Raw genomic sequence first — 26,149 nt, forward strand, 5'->3', positions numbered from 1 at the left:
CTGTATTTTGAGAGAATTAATCAGGCAATCATTTGCAGAGTGGATAAGAAGTGCAACGCAGTTGAAGTAATCTGGCAGAAGGTGACAGTGTGGCAGGAGGTGACAGTGTGGGACTGGGGTGGCAGCAGTAGGAATGCAGTGACATGCCAGGCACAGACAGAGGGCAGCCTTGGCCTCTGAGAGGCTAAAGCCTGGCTGATCATTTAATTTAGTGTCTGAACTTGGACACTTTTCAGAGTGGAAGGGGAGCTATTAACAACCACAGTGAGAAAATGGGCTTAAACCAGGACCCTCCTGGGAAAATGAGAGGAGTAGGACTGTCCTGAGAAAGAGGGGGCAAGGAGAGAAGAGTCTCCAGGATTTCAAGCCTGGAGGGCAGATGAACTTGGCAAGGAGGTTCAGGTGGGAGGATGGTGGAGGGAAGAGGATCCAAGCACAGAGGAGAGAGACTATGAGCAGAGTTTGCCCCCTTGAGTTGCCAAACAGACTCTGGTTTCTTCGAAGAGAACTGTGTCTCATCTAGATGATTGCAAAGATATTCATTAAGCTGAACTGAGACAACCAAGACATGCTGAGAGTTATCTAAAAGGGACTGTTGGGAGAGTTGCCTACACCCACCCATACTTTTGTTTGTTCTCATGTACCTGCTTGGAATTTCAATGGTGGTTCTCCTTCATAGAATTGACCAGTGGCCATCTGTAGCCCAGGGGACCCTCACAAGGACTTGACAGCATCCAGAAGGCAGAGGTAGGTAGGTCTCTGAGTTCAAGGCCAGCCTGCTCTACACAGCAAGTTCCAGGACACATAGGGCTACACAGAGAAACCCTGTCACAAACAAACAAACAGACAAACAAATAAATAGCATGGTGTCAGAATGGCTAGCGAGACAAAATAGTTCACCAAAGCCTGCTTGGAACACTAAAGAGGAGCGTCCCTTCCTAAGACTACAGTACAGAAGAAGTCAGAAAGGAAAGCCAACCTTTAAAAAGAAGTCACAAGAGCATCAACAGCCTTCCCCTGCTCAGAGATGACCTAGACTTCTAGGGACAGGCATCTTCCAACCCTCCCACCCACAGCAATGTCTGTGTCCCACCCAGGCTGAGGATGAACACGCAGCCACGGGACTCAGAAGACTCCAGAACTGTTGCACAGGCTGCCAACCCTTGGGACTCTGTTCCAGGTTCCTGCTCACACTTCTTTAAAAACAAAAACCCAGAGAGGACACACAGTCCCCTGGTTAAAGGCTGCACCACTGCCAGAATAGGATCTTACATGGCTTTCCTGACCCAGAAATTTGAGGCAGAAACTAGCCATTGGCTATGAATTATCCAGGCACCTGTGGCTGCAGTTACTTGATAAAGCCGATTCCACGGGAAGTGTAGATTACTCCTGAGTTAACGGTACAGGGGCTTGGGGTAAGGACAAAGTGGCCAGGCCTGGCAGCTTCTCATTACACAGAGCAGCATTTGCTTCTCATCCTCCACAGGAACTCTATCTTTGAACCCTTCGAGAGTATCAACTCCAAAAGACTCTAGATTATCTGCCCTCAGCAATAGCAAGGCATAAAAGTGAGCTGTGGTTGGCATTGGCTGTCACCCTTTCCACCATTGCAGACCCAGGTCACAATGAGTTCTTGTCAGTTATGGCTCACAGTGACGATTCTCTTACAGGGGTGATAGGCCCCAGCTATGATCAGAGCTATCAGAGTGGGCTGAGGGATAGCAGCATGTTTGAGAAAGCTTTCTCCTGTTCTTCAATCCCAGGGGACAATCTGCACCCCACAAAGTAGAGCTGCCTTGAGAACTAGTTCCTTGAGAACTAGCAAACAACAATCAAGTCAAACTACACACCAAGAAAGTCAGCAATTATATTGAACTTAGGAACACTCAACAACCACGCATGCCACCTCATTTTTTAGCATTCATTTCCTCTTCTGAAGTGGGGTGGCAATAATAAGGAGTCTGTTTCCAAAGACTGTTTGTTGGAGCACTTGAGGTAATAAAAGTGCCTGCAACATAGTAGGAGCTTAACAAATGTTGAGCTTTTAGTTCAGCTGACATTTTAATAATGTGGTTAGTGCCACCATGAAATGGATATTTTCTAGTTAAAAGGCATTTTCTCTGAACAAGACTCCAAATATGATCCTCTCTCAGAAGAAACTGTGTTGGGTAACAAAGCAAATGAACACACTCAATCTCGGGAGTGACAATCATTGTGTACAGACAGCTAACACCAGACTCAGTGATGAGGGACTCAAAGTCTGTCCTCGCTCCCCTAAAGAAGGAATCAACCAAGATGGCCACTGTCCCCTCTGCTAGTCAACCCTGGCTTAGAGTTCTGGCCAGAGCAATTAGTCAAGAAAAAAAAATTTAAAAGAATTTAAAATAGATAGAAAAGGCTGGGCAGTAGTGGCGCATGCCTTTAATCCCAGCACTTGGGAGGCAGAGGCAGGTGTATTTCTGAGTTCGAGGCCAGCCTGGTCTACAGCAGAGTGAGTTCCAGGACAGCCAGGGCTACACAGAGAAACCCTGTCAAAAAAAAAAGAAAAAAGAAAAAAGAAAAAAGAAAAAAAAGAAAAAGAAAGAGGTAGAAAAGAAAGAAGCATTTCCATTATTAGATGCTGTGATTCTCCATAGAAAAATCCTAAAGAATTCAAAAGAAAGCTACTAAAGATAATAAAGAGATTCAGTAAGCTTACAAGGCATAAGATCACACATAGGAGCTACCAGACATGGAAGAAAGACACTGGAAGATAGAGATACCTCCAATGGTCATGGATCAGCAGAATCAATATTGTGAAAACAAACATATAACCAAAAGCAGCTATAGAGTCAAGGCAGTATCTAACCAAACTCCAATACATTTTCTACATAAATAGAAGCAACCCTAAAATGCACACAAATATACAAAAGACTCCAAACATTCCAAGCACTCCTGAGCCAAAAGGGCAATGCTAGAGGCCTCAGAATACTGATTTTAAATTATGTTGTGTATCCATAATGGCACAATGGTACTGTCATAAAAACAGACACACAGAGCAATGGGAAAGAATAGAAGGCCAAGAAATAAAAATCATGTGTACAGCTGATTATGACCAAGGTACAATAAACATTAAAAAAAAAAGTGTTGGAGAAAAAACTGCCTCTTCAACAAACAGTTCTTGGAAAACTGAATATGAAACTGAATTTTCATGTTGAAAATTGAAACTAGATCCCTACCTTTTATTCTTAAAAAAAAACTATTTAGAAATAGATAGATCAAAGACTTAAATAATAAGCTGAAACTTTTAATCAGTTAGGGAAAAGAATTGCAGCTCCAGTAGGTCTGCAATGGCAAGAAATGACAAATGGAATTCCATGAAATTGAAAGGTGTTTACACACTAGCAACAAAATCATTTCTAGGGTAAAGAGTCTACACAATGAGAGAAAAATCTTTTACAACTGTTCCTCTAGTGTGGATTAATATCCAGCATAAATAAAGAACTCATAAAGCTAAATACTAGATGAACAAGTTATTCAATTAATAAATGGGCAAAAATAATTGGACAATTTTCAAAAGAAGTGTAAATAGTCAATAGATGCGTGGGAAAAATGCAAAACCTGGCCAGGTGGTGGTGGCACATTTTAAATCCCAGCATTTGGGAGGCAAAGACAGGCAGATCTCTGAGATCGAGAAAAGTCTAGCCTGCAGAGAGTTCCAGGACAGGCAGGGCCACACAGAGAAACCATGTCTTAAACAAACAAACAAACAAACAAACAAACAAATAACAACAACAAAAACAACCTAAATAAAACCAAAAACTTATTTATCAAGGAAATTCTAATCAAAACAACATTGAGGGTGCATCTCACCTCAGCTGGAGTGGCTCTTGTGGAGAACAAGAATGCTGGTGAAGATGGGAAAGGGAAGCACGGGGAGGGGCGAGAAGCTGAAGCACAGTGGGTGAGGATTTACTCCAGCCACATAGAAATCAGAGTGGAAGTTCCTCAGAACACCTCAAACAGAATGCCTATGCAATCCAGACACACCCTGCTGGATACACACCTAAGAGAATCAATGTCCGAATACAATAGAGACATCAGCACGCCTGTGTTATTGTGGTACTACTATTCACAGTAGCCAAGTTATAGAATCAGCCTGGGTACCCATCAACAGATGAACGATGAAGACAATCAGACACGTAAGCTTAGCAGAGTTTAACTCAGCCATAAAGAAGAATGAAATCCTGTCATTGGCAAATGGATGGAACTGAAGATCTTTGTGTTAAGCCACAAATTCAGAAAGACAAATGTTGCATTTTTTTGACTCATGGGCAGCATCTAGATTTTTTTTTTAACACAAAAATAGAAGGAAAAGAAAAGGAAGCAGCGGGAGGGGAAGGGCTTATGAGTGAAGGGATGGGTTTGGTCAAAGTATATTATACAAGCACATGAAAATGTCCTGACACCTATTTTTGTGCAGTCGATATACAGTAATAAAATTTTCTAATATCACATGCAAATTGGTTGTGTTTCTATATGCTAGCAGGAAACAATCTATAAGGAAAATTAAGAAAGCAATTTAATTTAAAATAGAACCTAAAAGAGTAAACTGTCAAGAAGTAAGTTTGGAGGAGGTGGAAGGCTTGTATATGCAAAGCTGTGATACACTGCTGAGATTAGGAAGATGTAAATGCGCGAGAAGATACCCCACATTCACAGATAAGAAGCCTTAATATTGCCGGGCGTGGTGGCGCACACCTTTAATCCCAGCACTTAGCAGGCAGAGGCAGGCGGATTTCTGAGTTCGAGGCCAGCCTGGTCTACAGAGTGAGTTCCAGGACAGCCAGGGCTACAGAGAAACCCTGTCTTGAAAAACAACAACGAAGAAGAAGAAGAAGAAGAAGAAGAGGAGGAGGAGGAGGAGGAGGAGGAGGAAGGAGAGGAAAAAGCAGCAGCAGCAGCCTTAACATTGATAAGATGTCAATGCCACTCTTAAGGAATCTTCAGGTGGGAAACCCTGTTCATATTCCAACAGCAGGGGCAGCAGGGGTTTGAGATGTGCCTTGGTGGTACAATATTTGCTGTGCAAGCTTGAGGGACCTTCGTTTGGGTCCCCAGCACTGACATAAAAGCTAGGCATAGTGGTGTCTTCATATTATCCCAGTCCTGGAGAAGGCTGAGACAGAGAGATCCTACAACTAACTAGTCAGCCAATAGAACCAACGGTAAGTGCCACGTTAGAGAGAGATCCTGCCTCAAAACACAAGTTTTAGAGGAAGATATTCTATGTCAGCCTCTGGTCTCCACATGTACACATCTATGCACATTACACACACACACACACACAAACTTTTTTGTTGTTGTTAAAAAAAATTAACAGCAATTGCATCTCAGCCTTTTGGCAATGATCAAGTGTAAAATTCCAACAGGCTTTTTCTCAGAAATGCAAACCCCAATCTTCAAATTCAAATGAAATTGCAAAAGGCCCCTAAGAGCCAAAAATATCCAAAAAAAGGAAGAACAAATTTGGAAATCTTATACCTCCAAACTTCAGACTTTATCACTAACCCACAGTAGTCAAACAAAGGTGCTGCAGACATCTGGACGGACAGGCAGGCTGGGAGAATAGAAGTCAGACTTAAAGAGAATCCCAATTGGTGTTTGGCAATAGTGCCAAGCCCACTCAACAGAATAGTCTCTTCAATAAACAGCACTGAAGAAGTTGAATGTCCATGGCCAAAGAATGAAGTTGGATCCTACTTTGTAACGCACACACACACATACACAGAGAGAGACAGAGAGACAGAGAGACAGAGAGACAGAGAGAGAGACACAGAGAGAGAGAACTCAAGATGGATCAATAACCTAAATTTGAGAGTTAAAACCATAAAACTTTCAGGACTTAAATTTAGACAACAATTTTCAGATAAAATCTAAAAAGCAACTAAAATCAAACGCAACCCAAAGAAAATATATAAGTTAGTCCTCATTAAATTTTAAAATTTCTGTGTATCAAAGGATATTATCAAGAAAATGAAAAGACAGCCTACAGAACAGGAGGACATATTCACTGATCATGTATGTAATAAGGGTTAATATCTACTATATATAAAGAACATCTACAACCTGACCACAAAAAGCCAAACTACCCAAATTTGAAATGGGCAAAGACTTGAACAGACATTTCTCCAAGAATATAATCAAATGGCCACTGAGCCCCCAGAAAGCCCCTCAGCATTGTCTGCACGGTGGGAGGAACCCTCAAATCAACCCCAGTGAACCACTACTGGAGGAACTTATAATCACATGTATTGGCAAGGATGCGGAAGTATTCGAACCCTCAAGCAGTGTAAGTGGGCATCTAAAGTGGTGCAGCTACTGTGGGGGAATATGTTGGTGTTTTGTTTCCTAAAACATTAAACACAGAAGTGCCTTGACTATGGCCCAGCAGCCCCAATCCTGAACATAGATCTAAAAGAAGAGAAAGCAGACTTAGACAGAAACAGGTTCCCCAGTGTCCGTTTATAGCACTATTCCCAAAAGATAAAACAACCCAAGCCTTTATAAACAGATAGATGGATAATGAAAGGTGATTCATATACACAACGGCTGTCAAAAGCCGTCAAATTCATAGAGACAGGAAGCCGAGTAGAAGTTACCACTAGTTAGTGGTAGGCATGTAACTTGGTGGTAGAACTCACACATAGTGAGAGGGAACTGGGGAAAGGCAGAAAGAATCACTGTTATACTGACTACAGAGTATCTAGCATTGTAAATATAATTATAAATATAATTAATGCTACTGCAGTGCACACTTCAAATTAGTAAAGTGGACAATTTTACGTTATAAACTACAATTTTATACATACTTCAAGTTTATATTTTACCACAAGAAAGGAACTATGGGAAAGGCTGAATATTTAATTTTACATCTGAGTCTAAGGTGAACCCAGAGAATCAAGTCAAAGAGCAGAACTCTTACCAGTTCAAACTGGAAGGTGTGAAGCGCAGGCCTTTGCAACACTCTATGCAGATTAAGACAGCAGACTTAGATACTGCTCTGAACACAGGGACCAGGGAAATGAGCTGACTCGGAAAAGAAAGCCCAGAGATGGTCACACTGTGGTGGCACGTGCCTTTAATCCTGACACTCAAGATGCATAGGCAAGCAGCTTTCTGTAAACTTCAGGCCATCCAGGACCACCCTTTCTTTAAATAATTAAATATTAAATTTTTTTTTCAAAGAAAGAATCGATGCAGAAGAGACCAATGTTCCCTAAACACAGCTCACCTTCTATTAGGGAGAAGTGACCCACAAAAAGACAAAAACGGCAGAGGTGGCTGGCTGCAGACTTTATCATGGATCACTAGTAAGATACCATCAGTCTCCTGTCCGGGAGCATGTTGGTTGCGATACAATCATCACGTGCCCTGTCCCTTGAAGGGACCTTCCCAGACTGTGAGTCCAGTAGTGGGAGACCCTGAGCATTGACTGCCATTGGAGCCTTAGCTGATCCAGCTCTTCCTCATATCTCAAGTCCTCATCCCAGAGTACCTAACTGAGACTAGCCCCCCCCCACTGCCCTACATCCCCCACACCCCAACACCAACAAGATCAATGGATTCCAAACAGCAAGGAAGCCTTCAATCTTCCAGAAGGCCAAAGGGAAAAACCCTATTTAAGGCCCAAGGAGACCCTGGGTCAGAGACAATAATACCTACTTTGATATCTCTCTCTCTCTCTCTCTCTCTCTCTCTCTCTCTCTCTGTGTGTGTGTGTGTGTGTGTGTGTGTGTGTGTGTGTGTGTCCCTTCCTCCCTCACCCTCTCCATAAAAATCTAAGTGTCCTTTCCTAGCTCCTCCCAGGAGCTTCTGTCAGGCCAGGTCACAGCTGGGAGCAGGACAAAGGCCATACGGCTAGAAGCCACATCCTCATTCTAGCCTCTCAGACATCGAGGGTGCTACTCTGTCTGCCTCCCCCTCTCCCCATTGTGAATCAAAGCAATATTCCAGTGGCTCAGCCTATTACATATGACATCCAGCAGATACCAGGCATTCACCTGCCTTTGGACATATAAACAGCATCATAGTACAGCTACCACAGCTCCCATTTGTACAGTAAGGACCCAGAGATGTAAATTAAGGCACTTGACCAGAGTTAAGCCGACCAACCATATACACAGGCAAGGACTGGAAGTCTGGTCTGTTTCCTTCCACTGACTTCTGCTGTCACAGGGAGGGTGAAAATCTGAGAAGAAGGCAGTAGACCCCCAGTCACATGACGTCATCCTATCCTGACTGACTTATCAGGTGACCAACGATTGTTGGCCAATGCAGTGCACAAGGTAGTTCTAGTTATCATTCCCTGTGAGATGACTGGAAACACTGATGGTTCATTCGTTTTACTTCCTGATCCTGGGGAGCAAACCAGTCTGAGCTGGTTGCCAAAGCAGCATTTCCCAACATTTCCAAAGATGGCCCCCAAGTGTCTCACAGGAAACAGCAGCACCAGAACCCTTGGAATGAAGCAATGGCCAGCGTGGGGTGAGGCAATGTGATGTGACTGAGAAGTCAAGGAAGCCAGCACCAGCCGAGCCGACCCTCATTCCCAGGGAGCTGTGCTGCAAAAAGGGCAAAGCTTGATGAGGAGAGTCCCGCAGCAAGTTCTGTGAGTGTCTGTATTCATGAGCTTTGTGCTGTGTGACCCTTCACAAGCTCTTTAACCTCTCTGGACCTCCCTTTGCTCAGCTGGTAAATGGGAGACCATCACACAATGGAACAGGATGACTGTTGGGTGTAAGACTAGCCAAGGCACAGTGCGGGCCATACAGATATGTAGGGGAAGGGTACCCAGGCTCGAGCACGTGTGACTTGTTTCAGTTACAGCAGAGAGACCTCGGAGGTTAGGGTAGATGAGATAGATGAGTGAGATAGAGTAAAGTCATGGCCTTTCGTTCCGTTATGAGCTTCAACCTTCGAGGTTTTACATAAATGAACTGGACACTGCTTATCTGAGTGAAGGCCAAATGCAAGGTGCACTTGTTGACTGTGAATCCCTCCTTCCATCATGGACCAACAAGCCAGCTGTGGACTTTACTGTGTTGATTCCATTTAGGACGATGAGCCCGGACAGTGGGCACCTCCTTCTCTGCCCAGGCCTGGGTCAGGGCTTAGCCTGGTCACTACTGCCAGTTCTCACTCTGGACTCTGCTACCTTGCGAGACTAGGTTTCTCTTCCAAGTTTTTCCCTTGCCTTTGATCCTCCAGACCTGTCTCTTCCCAGGCCCTAGTTGCCTACCAGCCCTTCCTCTTCCCCAAGGGTCTTTGGACCCATCATCCATGCCTAAAACACAATTCCTATCCATCCTTACTCTCATATCCCACCTCCCTGAGAGTCTCCATGCCATAGAAGATCTTCCTGGTCACTGACCCCGCCCTTCAGGGGCTCCTAGAGTCTTGTGTCTTTGTGGAGTTTTAGTTTGTTTTGGATGGTTGGCTGGTTTTGGCTCTTCTGTTGTTTGTTTTAAGACAGTGGCTCATGTAACCCAGGCTGACCTTAAACTCCTGAGTCTTCACCTCCTAAGTGCTGAATTACAGGACTGAACCGTCATCCCCAATGCATGCATTCTCTCCCTCTCCCCCTCCCCCTCCCCCTCTCCTCATCCCCTCCCCCCTCCCCCCTCTCTCTCTGTGTGCAATGTGTGTTTGTGCATGTGTTGTATATGTTTGGGGGCACTGTGCATGCACACGTGGAGGTCAGAGGTCAATGTCAGGTGTCTTCCTTTATCATTTCTCCATCTTCTATTTTGAGCCAAGGTCTCTCAGTGGACCTGGATCTCACTGATTCAGAGGGTCTGGCTGGCTAGTGAACCCCAAGGATCTGCCTGTCCTAATCGGCTCCCTTAGTCCTAAACATACAGATGTGCACCACAGCTGACGTGATGACTTCAATGAGCATGTCCCCCATAGGCTTATATATTTGACTGCTGTATTGCTTGGCCCTTAGTTGATGGACCTGTTGAGGAAGGATTAGGAGGTGTGTCACTAGAAGCAGGCTTCGAGAGGTTTCAAAAGACTCCCATCATTCCCAGTGTCTCAGGATGTGAGCTGTCAGTCACTGTTCCACTCAGTTCTGTGCCTGCCTGCCTGCTGGCTGCCATGCTCCTTACCACACTGGTCCTGGATTCTAACTCTCTGGAACCATGAGCCCTAAATTAGGCTTTTTATTTTTTAATTTTTTTACGTTGCCATGGCCATGGCCTATCACAGCAATAGAAAAGTAACTAAGGCACCTGGTTTTTTAACATCAGCACACAGACTACATCTACTGATGCTCTAACCCAGGCACTAAAACGCCTCTGTGAATACAGTTTGGACACCCCCAAAACGTCTGGAGAGTAATTACATGAAATCTTGAAAGTATAATGGTATGCCTGAGGACAGTGGAGGAGGGACAGAAATGGGGTGACCAGGGCTGACGGTGATGGTGCCAGTGAGCTCTTGTGTCATTTCATGATGGTGGATGCTATCCGAGTTGAGAATTGCTGTCACATCCCAATGGCCAGAGAACTGAGGCCCGGGGTTAGCAAGTGTGTCTGTGGTTTCCCCGATTCCAAGTTCAGCAGTCAGCTGAATGAGGAAGAACAGCCCCTCTGTGGCTGGTATGACAGGGATGGGCTTGGTCTCTGCTGCCACATCACGTGGCTCTTCATGAAATTAGAAATCAGAGTGGCTCTTAGTGTGGCAACTCTGGGAAACTAATGTGCTTAGGACCCAACTGAGGCTGCAGCAAGAACAGGAAGGGGGTGCCTGCAATGTACAAAAGCAGCTCTCCCAGAGAGCTACTCTATGGGGACAGTTGATGCTCTAGGGAGTGACACTGCAGTACACAGCTCAGGAAGGAGCAGACCCCTCAGTGGATTCGATTTTCCTGGGGAGCCTAAATGTCTTCCTCTCCACAAAGCCTTAGGAATGAAGGGAAGCCCAGCTCTAGTTCCCTGCTATGCCCCCCCCCCATACCTGAATAAGGTGCTCAGTAAAATCCTACTGAATAAACAATGCCAGCCTGGAAGAAACGGAGGCCTGCTTTCAGCTGATGAGCCTGGCACAGGACATAGAACTCGTTAAAGGACTGTATGCAGTCACATAGTAGGCACACCGTTCTGCCCAGGTGGCTATGACCTGAAGTCTGAAAAACTGCCAGGCGCTCAGGAATCCCTGAGGGGACCATTCATGCCCCAGTAGTGGGGCAGCCGTGAAAAGGCATCCTGCCAGCTTTCAATCACATCAACATGGATGTCATCACGCTGTGAGCCAGCGTGAGGGGGAGAGTGTATTTGTGTGTGTGCGCGCGCTCTGTTTTAAACTAATAAGAAACATATAGTCTGTGCCAACCAGTTTTCTCCCCCTCCTCATGTTACATGTGAGGCACTGTGTAGGCGCTGTTACTTATGTTTATACAGCATGCATTACACATCCACATACGTTAACTTTCGTGATCTTCCCCTACAGCCTTGCGGAGAAGTCTCACCATCATCCACTAGCTGACTGACAAGGAAAACGAAGCCAAATTTCACTGTCACACAGTGAGCACATGGTCTGAAGAAGCTTTCTTCTCCCAACCCTTAGAGGGGCTTGGCCAAGGAGGAGCAGAAGTGTCTATCCAGACTGCTCAGGACCACGGGAGCAGCCCGTTCTGTTCCCTCATCACCCAGCTCTCATGCCTGGCTTCTGTGTCTAGTCTTCCTCCAAGGATGGACTGCTCAGCAGCACCCTCCATGGGTGCTCTCCCAATCCCCTGTATCCAAATAAGCACTACTTACCACATCTATCTATTGGGAAGTGGCCAGACCCATAACCTCTGGACCAAATGTCCCCAGCACCAGGCATCTCAATCATGAACAAAACCTGTGGTGCCTGACAGTCCGGTGCACACACTGCAGCCTGGGCAGTGGACAGCATCATCATCCTCATTTAGCAGCAGACCCAGAAAAACTGGGAAGAACATTCATTTAACTTCCTTTCCAACAAAATGACCAGGTTTACACTCTGAGAGACTAAGAGACTGAAATCACACACTTGCTCAGTTGCTGTGTTAATCTAGTCCAAGAAAGTGAAGCCCACATACTCACTGTCCATGGGGAGTGGCCCAGGCTACATCTGTTGGGTGATCAGTAGAGCCTCAGGGAGAACACAGAAGTGAGAATAAGCCATTATCAAGCATCCTGAGCCTACAGCATGGTTCTCTGGCTTTGTCTGTCCCCACTCTTGAGCTTGGAGCTACCATCAGAATGCCGGAGGATGTAGGAGTAGCTTCCAGAGAGAAGGAAGCCTGCAGACCTCAGATCTGGGCAGAAAGAGAGGCACTTAGCAGCCAGCACCAGAAAAAGCTGGAGGACAGCTCTACAGATTGGGCCAGCTTAGAAAGGACGGAGCCTGTGCCTAGTAAGGTGTTAGACCCTATTACAAATGGCTAACTGCACTTTGACTTCTCTCAGGACTGATGTCTATCAGGCAGGTCAGCTGAGGATCTAGTACTGAGCCCTCAAGGGCTTTTTACACACACACACACACACACACACACACACACACACACACACACAGAGAGAGAGAGAGAGAGAGAGAGAGAGAGAGAGAGAGAGAGAGAGCCCAGACAGCTTCCTCCAGTCACTATCTCGTTGTCTTGTCCATCCCCCCTCACCTGTATGTTTAACACTACTATTTCTGCTGCTTAGCCTAACCCTGTCTGGCCTGGGGCTTATTGAAGTCAGATATATAGACATAGATATATCTTCCAGGTTTTGGCTTCCATGACAGCCAGTAGCTCTCCTAAGCATTTGTCAGACAAAAGGCTGGTGATGGGGGAGGTGAATTGAGCTTGTTTCTGTTTGTGTGTGTGTGTGTGTTTTTTTTTTTTTTTTTCTTAATTCTCAGGAGAGACACAGGTAAAGCCTGGCAAGGCAGCAGCAGGAGCTCAGCAAGGGGCTGAGTTCCCACAAAGGAAAAGGACAGCGGCAGCCAGGGAAACCAGGGCCATCTTAAAGGATATGTCTTGTCACAGACAGGTGGGCACAGTGTCACACTGGCTACTCTGAGCTTCAGGTTCTCCTGTGTGTAAAATGACTTAATGATATCCATTTGGCTGACTTCAGAAAATTCAGAAGATCAAATGGGAATGGTCCCCCGCTTTCTCTCTTTTCTTTCTTTCTTTCTTTCTTTCTTTCTTTCTTTCTTTCTTTCTTTCTTTCTTTCTTTCTTTCTTCCTTCCTTCCTTCCTTCCTTCCTTCCTTTCTTTCTTTCTTTCTTTCTTTCTTTCTTTCTTTCTTTCTTTCTTTGAGGGGGTAGGGTGGGATAGGGATCAAGACAGGGTTTCTTTGGTAAGTACTAGCTATCCTGGAACTCTTTTTGTAGACCAAGCTGGCCTTGACCTCACAGAGATCCACCCGCCTCTGCCTCCTCCGAGTGCTGGGATCAAATGGTGTGTGTCCTCATGGCTGGCAGGAACAATTTTTCTTTAGAGAGAAAACTGGCATTCTCAGAGAGCCATGTCCCACCGCTGGATGACTTCCTTAGAGTTTTCACGGTCCTCCAACACCTGGTAGTCATAGTATCACTTCTACCCATAAGCATAAGAAAACCAAGGCTCAGAGAGGTTAAAAGATATGCCAAGGACACACAGCTCAGAGGCAGTAAAATCAGAGACAGACTCCAGATGCAGACATCAAAGCCTTTCTCCCAGCATCCAGCTGTCTCTGCAGGACAAGGAAATGCTGCTTTTAATGACAGTGCCTCACATTGAAAGCGATACTCCCATGGGTCCCAGGAAGGCCACTGGGAACATCAGATCCAACCCTCTGTGCACACGGCCCTCATTTCCCCAGGGATGGTGCTTCTGCAGTTGTTGCATGTATTAGGAATTTCTGCTTGGGTTTGTGCTATAGGGGCTGTTGTCAATGATTTCCTGTTCATGAAGCCATCCACGTGGGAGAAAACATAGCCTCAAGGAACTTAGAGCTGAAGGAGACATCGGGAGCAAGTCAAAGCTCCTGACAATACTAACATCCAGAGAGGGCAAGCCACCTGTCAAATGTCACACAGCGAGGCAATGACCGAGTCTGAAATGGAGCCCACTGTCACCCTTACACCAGCTCCCTGTTCTCCCCATCATTCTAACACACTAGCTGTTGTGCTTCCAGAACATGGTCAGGCCAGAGTTGGGCTGCTTTCTTCTGCTTGGGTTGTAAGGAAGGTGTGGATTTTATGCACTGATTACGCTGCACTGCAGGCAATGAGAAGTCAGACCAAAAAAGTCCCCTCAGAATGTACCGTGCATAGAACGGAACAGCTATGTCTGGACACCTGAGACAGACAGAGGGACTGAGTAATTCTTTCTAATCCAGGCTGTCCCCACCCCACCCCACCCCCAGTCACCCTGACAGTCTAGCTGAGAGCGGAGCACTGTGACCTGGGGAGTGTCGGGTTTCACCCCTCCCCCTCCAGCCCTCCCTACATGGCTAAGAACCTCCTCTCGGCCCTGCCTCGTCAGAGAAGGCAAACCCTGATTACTTCACCTTCTGGGGCCCACTCTTGCCTCTTCTGGTTAACAACCGGTGGGCACCTTGCCTCTGCCACGTCTGTGTATCCCCTCCCTCCTGTGTCTGTGCCCCCTGACTCCCAGCTGCCCTGGGGCTTATTCATCTATTTCCTTCCCAGCTTCCCAACAAGGAGCTGAGTGCCCGGCTTGTCTGTGTGCCGGTGACCTGCAAAGTGGCCCATGCCTGGTCCCAGAGAAGCAAAAAAAAAGGAAGAAGCTGAAAAAACACCTATTGATTCTTGTTCTGAAGAAATATGGGAGCAGAGAACCAGGACTGTACCGTTCTTCTGTGGCTGGCATTGTCCTGGGCCAGTTACACAGGCTCCCCCCTCCACCCCCTCCACTCCCCTCCACCCCCTTCACACACACACACACACACACACACACACACACACAGAGAGAGAGAGAGAGAGAGAGAGAGAGAGAGAGACAGAGAGACAGAGAGACAGAGAGTGACAGACAGAGACAGACAGAGAGACAGAGACAGAGAGACAGAGAGAAAGAGACAGAGAGAGAGCTATGCTCCATCATGCCCCAGGTTACAGGAGAGGAAACAGAATCAAAGATCCTAAGCAAGTGTTTAAAAACCATGCAGGTGGGCAGCAGAGTGAGGCTCTAAATGCACTTGTCTGATGATAAGGCCGGTGTCTGAGCCTCTGCAAACCCTGCATGCCAAGTTCCAGCAGGCTTTGGTTGATCATTATTGCTGTGCCCAGGACTGGGCCAGGCACACCAATGGCAGTATAAGGGTGTGCTACCTCTACCCAGGAAAGCAGGACAAGGGCTCATGATGGATTCTACAGGAATCTCAGTCAACTACCTGTTCTTTCTAGCTCCCTCCCTGCCAATTCAGGCCCAGCACATGAAGACTCCTCCCAAGGCCAGGTGGAGAATGGCTGGATTTCTGAGCCTGAGAATGGAGGCCTCATACACTAAACACAACCAGTAGCTCTTAATGAAGTGCGGTATTGAAAGGCTCCTTGGTGCTCATTGACTTACACCTTCTGGCCCATCTGCATCTGCCCCTCTCCCAGTACAACCTCCCTCTTTGTTCCGTGCCTAGAATGAGCCGGACAGAAACTGGTCACAATCCTACTAGGCAAAGAACAGTTACATACCCCCCCCCACCCCACCCCTGCAAACCCACTCCCCCCAACCCTGTCTGAAGCCTCCAGAGTCTGCCCAGGGCCCCAGGGCCAGCTGTTTTTCTCCACATTCCAGCCAAAAATAATACGAGAACCAGGCTGTTTGGTGGAGACTTAATCTAATCTTCATTGCTTCAGTTTTAAAATATCCTGCCTGGTTTAGGGTTTCTTCTTATACACGGGGATGTGTTTTTAGTGAGATAGGTCTTAACAGCAATGGTCCTTCTTGTAATTAGAAACTCAGGCAGGCAAGGAAGACTAAGGATATGTGTCCAAGTCAAACATGTCTCCCCACCTCCATGGGGCACTATGAACTGCGCTGTGTCAGGGTTTGGTGTTCCCTCATGCCTGGGGTTTCTAGAAGAGTTCTGGGAGAAAGACTCAGCCCTCAACTGTCACAGCTTCTGCCTCTATCTTGGGCCTCACCCCCCCTCCCTGCCCCCATCATCTCACTCCCAATCAAAATGGAGACCAAAATGTGACCTGAAACCAGACCAGCTAGAAAGGGTGTGTGGAGGAAAAGCTTCCAGTAGAGTAGGAGAGGATTTAAAGAGAGCATCCATTCTAATGAAGCCATGTCGTATCAGGGCTCACTCAATCTTAAACTCAGATACAGGAGCTGAAGGGCTTGACAAGCAAGCATGAGCTTCTTTGGAAGTGGGGGTGTAACTTCTCGGGCTTTCTCCCCTAGAATCTGCTTTGATCTGCCAGAATGAAGACTGCTAAGTGAGGTCCAGGCTGTGGCTCATTCCAGATCAGCACCCATCCCTCCCCCACACCCCAGCAGGACCAGATGTTGCACACCAATCAGGACTGAGCCCTTATTCCCCTGTTGTATTAAATAAATTAAAAAAAAAAAAAAGCAGAGCCTGCATTTCTGATATGTCCGATTCTGTGTATATTGGAGACATGAAGGGTATTCCATATTCCAGAGGGAAATCGCTGGAGGGAAGAAGCAGGCTGATTTCCCCAATTCAGCCATGACAGCCCCTCTTGGCAAAGCGGGTGGTGTATGAAACCACAGTAGAGGTTTTAGACTCAAAGATGTAAGGTAGGAGTTGTGCCCTTTCACAAAAGTCTAGAAACTCTTCACACATCGTGAGGACAGGCTACGGAGCTAGGCAAGGAAGGAAGCACACTCAAAAGAACATGGCTTGCTGCTAGGAATCCTCTGTCTCTGTGTTCTTTACTCTTTACAGTGAGCCCTGCACTCGCCTCGTGCCCACCCTTCACTTCTTGCAGCCTAAAAGGGGGCAGCATGTGCTACATTCCACTCAACAGATGAAGAAACCAAAGCCTGGCAGCTGGGGGACCCGCTGGAGCCACAGAGTCAGGCCCTCAAATTCCAGCCCAAATACTAGCTCAGCATGCTGACCAGCCAGTCCTGATTGCCATCCACCACTTCCTTCCTGTCTTCCTCCCCATGTCAGGTAATAGATTTAATTAAATTAGCAGAGCCCCATCACAACCGTCCTGGTCAGGCTGCTTGGGTAGAACCCAGCAGTGCAGCTCCTCCCTCTAAATTCTGCTTCTTGATATAATTCAATTTCCAGTAAGTCATGGGTCTCTATATGAAGTGTCTTATACAAAGCATGGTGAATAAGACCTTGGTTGGATTCAAGGCTTGTGAACACTCATGATGATTTTGTTTTCCGTACTGCTTCTTCTGCCTCTCCTCCGTGTAGCTATTTCAATTTCTCTATCCTAGAGTCTGCATTTTATTTGATCCAGACTCTTTGCCTCTCCCACATGCTTTCACCTCCAATAATTGCATCATATATATATGATATATATAATCATATATGTGTGTGTGCAATACATATGCATATATATATATATATATCTTACAGGCCTGGTACTGCACAGCAGAGGATAAAGGAAAACTCATAACAGAACTTCTTACTTGCCTCCAATTAAATGTGCTCTATATTAGGTAAATCAGAAACAAAAGTTCAAAATTGGAGGTTGAATTTCTGAAAGGTGAGGTGGGTGTGTAAATAAATACCAAGGAAATTTTGCAACATGTTGGGAGCCTATAAATTTTATTGGTTGTTTCTTTAATTTAAAAACACACACACACACACACACACACACACAGTATTATTAAGCTTCTAACATTTAAAAATCTAATTTGTCCCGCGCTGAGGCTGTTTATGTTGCCCAATGCGTTCAGTAAGGGCAAGAAAATCAGGTTGATCTTGATCGCTCGCTCTGCTTCAGTTCCTAAATGGAGCTAATAGAGACCCCTTTTAAATGCAGCCTTCTGCTTTCTAGGCATGCACGCCTTGGTCTCTAATGGGTTACAGCCCAGGGCTGAAGATGGACATGGCAGAAAGAAATTTAACACACACTCTGGTGTACCTATAAACTTTAAGGCCAAGAGAGGCAAAGTGTGTTTCCACTTAAGTCAAAACTCCATGAATTCAGGATTCCCCACTCACAAGACAGTAATTCTCCTTATTTCATCACTAACTTACTTCAAATGTGTTTATGCAATTTATTGCTACTGAACTTCCAGGCAACTGGTGTAGAGTTAATGAAACCCAGCTTGGAGAAGCTTTGAGCTTTGAGCAAGTAACCACAGTTTAAATGGTTATGACATGCGGTCAAAGCCACAGGCAGGCCCCACTGCAGTTTCTGTGTTAGTCAAAATCCTTGTCATCTCACCTTTTGTGCCAAATAGATTGAAAGGAGGAAGAAAAAAAAAAAACCCGCTGAAAACAGCCTGCCTTGTTCTTCCTTGGGTTCCCAGCCTTTTAAACCGATCCATCTTGCTGATTGCAAGGCAAGGCCCCTCCCCCAGGGCACAAGTAAATATTTTAGTCTGAATTAGTACCCGCGTTAAAATCCTGAAACCCAGTTTGTGTTATTGAATTGAGGAGGGTCGGGCTTTATATAAAGCAGTGTGGGAGGGGGCTACCAGGGAGGCACTGAGCAACCTTTAAAGCTAGCTAGCTTCTGGGAAAGCCCAGAGGCAACTGAAGGATGCACAGATGAAACTGGATGAGGGAGAAGTTAACTTATCTTTCTGAATTACGCGGAACGCTGTCTTTTATTAATCCCCATTTTCAAGTGGTGTTCTTCCCCCCACCCCCACCCCCCAGCTCTGTTCATGTGGGAATCCCAGCAAGCTCCCTCCTTCTAAATGGGCCCATTTTGGAAGAGTAAAGGGGAGGTACTAGATTTGTCGCTGCCGCACAATAAAAAGGCCCCTTTGAAAGCCGCACTTTCATTAACTTAAAGCAATCTATAGACTTAAAAGCACAGAGCAGTAAACTCCTAGAAAGGGTCATAAAACAGCCAGTCTCGAGTTGGGTACACTTCGCTGCGATTTGCGCTAAGCATTTTACTGTGGTTGTTGCTAGGCCCATCTCCCTCGAGTAACCCCCTGGCCCTCATTCCCTGCAGATCCTCTTTCTCTAGGCTTTCATGCCTTTCGATCTCACAAAAGGGAGGCGGTGACCGGGGAGTCTCCGTGGGGTCACGGCTCCCTCCCCCGCTCAGCTCAGGGCTGGAGAAGAGCGCTCAGGAATTCCAAGTCTGGAAAACAACAGCTCCTGGTAGCGGTCGCCGCGCCCCCGGCCGCGGTGGCCATTCTTGGGTCCTGCGGCTTCAGTGCCCCAAAGGACTGGCTGGCTTTCTCAATTCACGGTGCACAGAGAAATCATGCACAGAGAAAATCAACTCCCAACACACACACACACACACACACACACACACACACACACACACTTACATCCATCCCTCAACCTTACTCTTTATCTAAATGTCCAGAATGTAACATCTTCAACCCTCCTTCTCCCCAATCTGCTCTTTCCTTCTTTAGGACCCCTCCACTCCACCCACTGGTGAGCTAGGCCCGAGCCTTGAGGAAGTAGTTTGAGTATGAGATACGAGCCCCTAAATAAGAGACACCCCACACCTACCTACAGGCATACACACATGCGTGCATTTGCATCAAGGTCCAGGGGCCACGGGAAGGTCAGAAGGCAGAGTGGGAGGGCAAAGGGGCTAGAGTTTGGGATAAAACCATGTTGCTTTTGAACACCATCATTTCTGAGATTTGGGAGGGGGGTGTGTGGGGGGGCGGATGTTTAAATCCGTTTAAGCTTGTTATCTTGGATTCTACCAGTTGAAGAGCATTTGAATTCCAGAAAGCCAACAGCCTGGAGAAGTCCCAAGATAACATATGTGAGGGTAAGGAAACCCCGAACTTCCTCCTCCCTCTAGGATAGAACCTTGCCGGTATGGGCCGGCCTGTGCGCTCTTCGACATTGCCCTGGACGAAGCAAGCATCGCTTGCAGATAAACAGGCGGCAGATCCGATGAGGACTCCGGAGTTCGGGAATGTCTTTCCTTTGGCGGCAGCCACGATTCCTTAAGCCCCAGTAGCACCTCTCTACTAGTGGCCCCCTTGCCTGCGTCGCCTACCACTGTCCCGGCGGGCCACCAGCAACCACCCCGCCACGCTGAGGCCACAGACCGCAAGTGACTCCCAGAGCCTGCTGACTCTGCAGGGCCAGCTCCTTGGCTCCACTCGGACCCGGATGATGCTACCCGGTCACTTCGTACTGAATCACTATTTTTGTGTACCTTCCAGAGTCTTTCTCCTAGGTTTCAGCCCTGTGCACCCAGATCCTCTCATCCGCAAGATTCGCTTTAGGGGGAGAAGCAGCAGACGTTCGGGGCTCGCTCACCACGGCTGGAATCAACTACTTTTCTTGCCTACATAAAAGCTTTTCCTCCCACACGCTGTAAGAACCTGGACGCGCAATTCTTCCTACATTTCAATATCCTGATCCCGAGTGTCAGTTCTAAAACAACGTCACCGGCTCCGGAGTCAAGCCTCGGAGGTAATCGGGGCCCCGGCGCCTAACTCCAGCCCTCTGTCTTTGCCGGCATGTAAACTACACAGCGGCCCATCTGTCCCTATTCTGAAAACAGCTTGATTCCTGCAACCCAAACTCTAGCCTGCTCCAAAACCCAGCCCTCCTTTAAGGGGCTGATCCGCATCCCCCTCCCACTCCCAACCCGCGTCTTCCGACCGCGCGGGAACCCTGGCTGCCCTGTGAAGGACTCTCCAGACAGCGCGGCCCACTGCGCTCGTTTCTTCCTTGGCTTTGGAAGCCAGCCTAACCCGAAAGAAACAGAAACTTCGCGCGGCACATTCAGGACCCTGCCCCATCCCCATCGGCTTTCTTCTCGGGACGCTTTCCGTGCCCACCTCCCCCCCTTTTACGAATTTATCTTCTAGCTCTTCGCCAAGGACCCCTAATCCTCCCCTCCCCGCCCAAAAGACCCAACAATACGTAGAGAGCCAGTGACCCTACAAATTCTCCTCCTACTCCTAGTTAGAGTCCCTGAGCGTCGCCCCTCGGGTTCTGGTTTCTCTGACTAACACCTCCCCCCCCCCCATACACACACACATACATACACACACACACACACATGTTCCCCTGTCCCCACTGATCCTCCGGTAAACCTCTACTCTCCCTGCCTCCCCGGGCCGGGCAGGACGCGGCCGCCACTGCTTGACTCCAGCCACCCGGCCGCAGGCTAGGGCTGCTCCCGCTTCCAACCACTCGAAGGCAGCTCGGGGCTGGTGACACCTAGGAAGCTCCAGCCACAGGGCTCCTGGAGCCCGGGAAAGGAGAACCGAAGCCCGCCCGCAGTTCCCAGCCTCGCCCCCACCGAGCGCCTAGCCAGGAGCCGCCTGCGCAGGGACTCCGGCCGACGCGCTCGTCCCTGGGCTCGAGTCCCGGGAAGCTCCGGGTGCACGGCTTCCAGCCCGCCCGCTACAGGCTCTAGGGCCGCTGCGCTCTGAGTCCGCTGCCCAGCTGCTTGCGACCGCAAACAATGCACGCCCGGCCCTGGGCCAGAGGGGAGCGGGGCGAGGCGGCGGCAGCGAGGCGGGCACGGAGCTGCGCACCGGCCGGGTCCGGGAGCGGGTGGGCCGCGCGCTTCTCGCCGCCTCCTCGCCCAGCCTCGCCTCCCCTCGCGCGGCTTCGCTCCGCGCTCTCCCGGCGCTTCCCCAGCTTCTCTCTGCACGCTCCCGCCGTCCCTCTCTGCTCCCTGCCTCCCTCCTCCCTGCTGCCTCCCTCTCTCTCCTCCCTGCTGCCTCCCTCTCTCCCTCTCTCCTCCTTGCCCTGTCGCAATGAATAATACTCTGGCTTGGGGACTGGAATAAAACACACGCGCTCTGAGGCAGCCGCCCGCAGCAGCAGCCGCCGCCGCCGCCGCCGCCTGCAAAAGCGTCTCTGACATGGAAATGAATGACAGCTTACCTGATGCCAATCTTCATCAGACTGACACCGGCGTGACAACACAGCCTATACTTCCCAGCACTGCTCGGGACGTCAGCGGCACAGGGACCCGCCCCCCGGACTCCCTCCCCCCCCCTCCCCGCGCGCGCACACCTCCCCTCTCCCCACTCCCCCTTTCTCCCCCCCCCCCATAGCCCCCACCCACTCCTGGACCCGGCCGCTTCCCAGGCGAGGAGCTGCTAGAGTGTCTCCCTCTACTGGAGGCTCGGCTCAGACATCAGGCTCTGGCCTGCTTGCTGCTGGAGAGAGGCAGCAGGCGCCCAGACCTGGGGGTTGCCTGACAGAGGTGATGCAGTGAACCCCAGAAATGCAGGCGCACCCCTACCCGGTGTCCTCCTTAGCGATCAACTGGTGACGAGTTCCAAGACACCAGGTGCTGAAGAGATTGAGAGGAGGTGAAATTTTCTGTGTACCTCAAGAGAACCCCAAGAAAATAGGAATCTTCAAACTGGCAAGAAACGTTCTCTCCATCACACCCCCACCCCATTCCTGCCCGGCTGGCCTCATTTTTATGATTGCATTTGAATAATTCTCATTACCTTGGCCCCAGCAAAGGTGCTCAGGTGGTTAGTTATCCCTGGTCTCAAGAGCTTTTTTTTTTCCCCCTGCTGTAGGCTTCCTCTGACGCTTGGTTCATCCGAGGGTTGATGGGGTGGTTCAGGGGCAAGATAACAAGGGAAAGAGCCTTATCAGAAGCTATCCCTTGGCAAATGTCAGGCAAGTGCTTGGAAGCCACTGCTGTTTCATTCTTAAAACTGCTTAGCCAGCCAGTGTGTCCCGGAGGCTGGGCACCGTAAGGTGAGGGGAGTACTGTTTCAGCTTGGGCTTGCTGGGGTGGTCCAATCTGTTCCATACACCAAACAGGCTCCTCACCCAAGTCACTTCTACAATGAAAAGCCAAATCAAGCCAGTGCAACCATGCATGTCTCCATTTAGTCAACAAAGATGACTTTCCTACTGAGTGCCAAGTATAGGCTCAGCCACTCAGGATGCAGACTGGCTCAGCTCCTACACAGAGGACCAGAGAATCCCTTCTGCCCCCCTTGAGAAGCGGTTTCAGGCCACAGGCAGGTGACAATGAATCCTGTGACTCTCACACCAGGAAAGGAGCCTGGCTGAAGCCTAAACAAAGTCACTGAAAGTTAAGGAAAAGCTAAGAGGGAATCCAGACAGTCAGGTTCCCAGAAAAGGATCTAACCCCAGCAGAGGGAGGTTACCCTTTGCTCCATTCCAAGCCTCTGGGTCATTCCTCCCCTGCCTCGGATTCCGGCAAAAATGAGAAGTATCATTAGATCCAAAGGCTCAGAGACGTCTGCATCACATTCCAGATGTGCTCTTTATCCAGGTCCTGCCAGCAACTCCACATTCACCTGCAATGTTCCTGTGGGACGGGGAGGGGGCTTTCACCTATAGATCCACTGCTACAGATGGGGTTGAAACATCTTCCCATGGACTCCCTAAAGACTTTCACTAGGTAGAGTTATGTCACCCCAACCTCTGATCTGTGGTCAAAGACTGTGGCTCCTGACAGCATAATTGCTAGTATATATTTCACATTGTATAATAATATAATAATAATGAATCCACTTGCCCTTTTTATGTAGTACAGAAACACCAGACTCACTGACCCAGAGGCTGGAGGTCAGCCTGCCATAAAGTCGCAGAGGGAAATGCATTGCATAGACTGGGAGAGGAGCGATCCCTTTGACTCTGCCAGGGACCTCTGGAGAAGGGGTTGCTCTCCTTTGGAGGTTGCTGGCCAGTAGATTCAGATGGAGAATGGGCTGATAGTAAATACTTAGTTCATCAGAGAAGTGCCAGTGAGCATACAGACAAAAGCCATATACTACCCACTCATACTTACCACAGTCCTCATTTTCTAAAGTACAATTCCGATGTCAACTTGTTCTTTAAGACATCAGACCCATGGACATCAACGATTGACTTGTGGAGTCTTTTCAAATAGCACATTAGCCAGTAATATCCTTTACTAACTTTAAAATGCACACTAACTTTTAGTCACTACAGCTTGCTTTGTAGCTTGCAAAGGCTTTAAAAAGAAGAGATGATCTAACATGTAACCATCCTTTTTTTAAATAATGGTTGGAAAGGAATATTTGGCTTATGTCTACCACTAGAAAGTAGTGGTGAGAATAAACAGGGAGTCAGAGACCCACATTACCGCTCCCTCTTCAATTCCCTCCTTAATTCGTGTAAAGGGAGACAAACTTAATTTGTAAAGCAGTTAAAAAAAAAGCCATCCAGGACCCCAGCTGATGACCCAGCTAGTGAATAATTAATAACCATTTGTCAATATGTTAAATTCATGGGTGCCACATCTAAATCCTGGGTCTGTCCATGAAGAGATAGATTAGACTTTAAGTTTGTAGAATTGGTTCCAGGCTATAAGTAAGAATGTCTTTCTCATCTCACACACACTTGCCCTATGATTTAACAGTGCATTAGTATAACCAAGCAGGTTCCTGCAGATCCTAGCAGTCCCTAAACACACACACACACACACACACACACACACACACACACCTGCACACTGGAGTTCTTAAGATTCTCCTGGGTATTATTTTTGTTCCACCTGTTCTTATTTGTCTGTCCTTCCGATGAACAGTCCACACCAGGAAGTTCTTTGACACTCCAGATGTGTTCAGACAATGGCCCAGCTGAATCCTGCCTGTGCCATCCTATGCATTAAAATTTAGGACCTGCCTGGGGGTGGTGGGGTACAACTTTAATCCCAGGACTTGGGAGGCAGAGGCAAGCAGATCTCTAAGTTTGAGGCCAGCCTGGTCTACAGAGTGAGTTCCAGGACAGCCAGGGCTACACAGAGTAATTCTGTTTAGGAAAAAAAAATCCTCTTCCCCAAATTAGGACCTGTCTATACGCATGTGCGTAGGCTGCCATAACACAATAGACACTTATTTCTGCATCGTTTGGGAAGCCGAAAGCTCAAGATCAGAGGTGCTTTGCTTTCTGGTGAGGCTTCTCCTCCTGGCTCTCAGAGGCCACCTCTTCTCTGTGTCCTCATGCGGCCTCTCCCCTGTGCATAAGTCAGAAAGAGACAACGCTAGTGTCTCTTCCTTCCAAGAGGCCCCATTCCAATTGGATCCCAGCCCCAACTTTATGACTTCATTTAACCTTAATTACCTTATTAAAGGACCCATCTTCAAACACAGTCACATTGAGAGTTGGGGCTTCAACAAACAAGTGGGTCAAGGAGGATAGAGAAGTCAGTCCACCACACTGACACCTACCAACTCTTTCCCTTCTCAGCTTAATTGTTTTTAATGAACCTTGATAGAATGTAATGGGAGACAATATCTCACTTTGTCTTAGGATACCTAAAGCCTGGCACTGTGCCCAGTCTAGAAAACATATTAAAGGAATGCATATGGAAGAACCGAACTGAATGGAATGAAACTTATTCCTCCATCGTGGCTACAGTTGTAAGTGAAGGACTTATCACCAGTCACCTGGGACATGTTTTTCCTAAATGATCTAAGGGCCTCCAAGTCCTACCCCTTTGGTCAATTTCTTTATAAAACAAAAGTTGAATTGTAGGCAGCCGGGCGCCTAAAAGATGGTGCCGGCCTCCGGTACACCGTCGCCCGTAAACAATGCCACTGTGCAGGTGCTAGCCCAAATCTGGCGCCAACCCCTCCTGAGCGGGTGCATACAAATCAAAGTGCTGGCAGACTGTCCCAGGAGGACACATAGCTCTCCCCAGTGCTGGGGTGTATATAAGCAGTCCTCCCTGGGTTTCCGGGGTTCCCGTAGCATCGAGGTGTTCCTGAAATAAAAAAGGCTGTTGAGAAGAATCCAACCGTGTTGCGTTTTTTTCTTGCTGAACAAGGTGAGCGCAACATTGAATAATATTTTGGTTTCTCCTCCAAGTCACAGTGATTATCCACTACCTAAGAGACTTAGCCTAAAAGTTGGTTGAACTTTTCATAAATAATGAAATTATTTGTATGTCCACATGTACAGCAGAATGTTATTTGACTGCAAAAGAAAAGAAATGAAATGCTATCATTCGCTGAGCTGTAGTTGGACCTGAAGAACATCAAGTTAAGTGAAATAAACTAGCTGCA

At 47.7% G+C, this 26,149-nt stretch overlaps 1 protein-coding gene across 6 annotated transcripts in view; it reads right to left on the reverse strand.

Moving 5' to 3' along the window:
- Window positions 1–22,106, reverse strand: part of Pknox2 (Pbx/knotted 1 homeobox 2) — a 256,364-nt gene extending 234,258 nt beyond the window's left edge. For 2 of the 6 annotated variants that reach the window (NM_148950.3, NM_001029838.2), the window contains exon 1: window positions 22,005–22,086. The gene's annotated coding sequence lies outside the window, so the exon portion shown is untranslated. Of the gene's footprint in view, window positions 1–12,109; window positions 12,558–22,004 lie in introns of those variants that run through there. The other 4 variants (XM_030244164.1, XM_011242440.3, XM_006510126.4 and 1 more) reach the window with 3 other exon arrangements.
- Between the last annotated feature and the right edge of the window lie 4,043 nt (window positions 22,107–26,149).

This window comes from Mus musculus, chromosome 9, assembly GCF_000001635.26.
Source record: "Mus musculus strain C57BL/6J chromosome 9, GRCm38.p6 C57BL/6J".
Lineage (NCBI taxonomy): Eukaryota > Metazoa > Chordata > Mammalia > Rodentia > Muridae > Mus > Mus musculus.